Here is a 2367-nt window from a genome sequence, read left to right on the forward strand (position 1 = left end):
GGGGTCGGGAAGGACCCGGGGCGGGGCTTCCCTCTCTGTCTCAGCTTCCCCGAGACTGCAGGGAGCGGGCTGCGTCAGGTACTCCCCACCTGGGTGGGCTTCAAGGAACTGCCGCGAGCTGTGGAGCAATGGCTCCGCTTTTCCAGCTCCATCTCCGCGGAGATCCGAGCCGTTCGCTCTCCCGAAGAAAAAGGCAGCTGGAACCCTGAGCCCACGCAGCTGTCCTGATCGGCCAGGGCAGAGCGACCCCAAGTCTGACGAGCAGCCTACGGACAGGGTCCAGAAATGGAACGGGGTCCCCTCGTTCTCGGTCCTTTCTGCCTCCTCCTCAGGCAGATTCCTCCTCCCCCGCCCACCCCCCGACATTTTAAACTGGGTGACGTTTTTTACTTTTAACACGTTCAGTTGTATCGTGTAGTGGAAAGAGCCGCCGCGAAGTGAGAAGACGTAAGTGTGATTTAATTCCACCACTGACCCACCTTTCCAACTAGCAAAAGTCTCCGGGCCGCAGTTTCCCATCTAAAGACGGAGCCAGTGACTGTTCTTGTGGTGAAGACGCAGTGAAACAGTGTGCGAAGCGGAATATTTTTAAAGTGGCTGTAAAGAAAGAAAAATTCTAAATAATATCACCTATGTGGAAAATAAAACAGAACTAGAGAAAAAGCGCGGTGGTTGCTAGGGCCTGCAAGTGGGAGAAATGGGGAAGATGCGGGTCAAAGGGTACAAAGTTGAGTAAGTTCTGGGGATCTAGTGTGCAGCTTGGTAACTGTAGATAATGACACTAATGTGTACTTGAAATTTGCCGAGAATGAAACAAGTGTTCTCAGCACACAAATGCAAGGTGATGGAAATGTTCATTTGCTTTATGGTGGCAATCGTTTCATAATGTATATCAAAACATCACATTGTACACCTTAGATTATACAATATTTTTATTTACTTCGGTAAAGCTGGAAAAACAAAATGGCTGTAAAGAGTGGTGCTGAAGTAAGGTATATTTAACACATATACATATATACTGTGTAATTGGCACTGTAGTAAATTGTTAACAAGTAATTTATTTAATTCTCTTAATTGAAGTAGGCATACTATTTTTATCTTCTCTTTATAGGCAAGAAAACTGAGGCACAGACAGATTGTCACACAGCCAGTGAGGTGTTGATGCCCTCTAAGGCTCATGCGCGTCAGTGTTTGTGAACAGTAGTAGACCCTTGCCTGCTTTGATCATCTCATCTGTGGGATCAAGTAATTCTAGAGGCCTGAGCCGGGACAAAGGAATGGAAGGAAGGAGAAAGGGAAAGGAGAAAATCAAAGGTGGTGGGGGAAGAAAGACTGCTGCTAATTACCGTCTCAGACACCTTCCTTGAAACCGCCTTCGGAAACTGCTCTGCCAGTCTAAGTGCTACCCTCAGCATTGCTTATTTAATAGTCATTTCGTTCTTTTAAAAACATCTTATTACACAGAATTAGATATGCCACTGGCTGAATCATGCCTTATGAAACATAATTACATACAGCCCAAACCTAATGTGATTTGCATTTTCTGATCTTTTCCTTAGACACAGTCATTGAAATTAATGAGGAGGAACCTAGTAGTAGTCTTAGTGAAGTAAACCTTATGCATTATTAAGAATCTCTCATCCCTGTTTATTGAGGAGCCATTGGCAGACTGATATTGTAGAAAATAAAGAGGTTTCAACCCATTGGAGAGGGAGTATAGGAAATCAGCTCTCTCTTTTAATGCTGCTTTATGGCAGTGTTTGGGAGGGAAAAAAATAACAGACACTTGACTTTTATAACTTGCTAACTATAGTAAAGATCCCTAGAAGAACTTAGGTGGTTTCCACTGGAGTAAAAAACAACATTATTTCTCTGCTTTCCCCCAAATCCCCACATAACAACAAAAACCTAACTTGTGAAAGGTCTTAAGCTCTTCCTGTTTTTAAGTAGAACTTGGATTTTGAGATATTTTTAAGTTTGTAAAGCTATTTCTTCTGACAATAATAGAGATAAAAGTAGAGCATTCATACTCAAATCCTTGTTGGTTTGGAATTTCAAGCAAGGACGTGAAGACAGAAGCACTCTACGAGCACTGGAAGTATCTGGGATACTTATGCCTGCTTATTTTTTGTGGTTTTTAAGGTTTCTTTCAAAATGAAGATTCACTCAGTGGTTGTAGCTGTCTTGATAAGCCAGGTTCTAGTTTACGAAGTTTTATTCCAGAAGGAAAAAAGCCACTTCACCTAGAAATCTTCCAAACAAATCAACTTTTGCTCTGTGAGTAATCCAGGCTATCAAGACTACATTTTAGGTGAGTAGGTTCTCTTTTTTGTTTCTTTTCTGGGTTTTTTTTTTTTTTTTTTTTTT

The 2367-nt window shown here is 42.3% G+C and overlaps 1 pseudogene; it reads left to right on the forward strand.

Annotated features, from left to right (window-relative positions):
• LOC105550383 overlaps positions 1-2367 on the forward strand; it is a 46832-nt pseudogene that overhangs the window by 2210 nt on the left and 42255 nt on the right.

The sequence above is a fragment of the Mandrillus leucophaeus genome, unplaced genomic scaffold, assembly GCF_000951045.1.
Source record: "Mandrillus leucophaeus isolate KB7577 unplaced genomic scaffold, Mleu.le_1.0 Scaffold48, whole genome shotgun sequence".
Lineage (NCBI taxonomy): Eukaryota > Metazoa > Chordata > Mammalia > Primates > Cercopithecidae > Mandrillus > Mandrillus leucophaeus.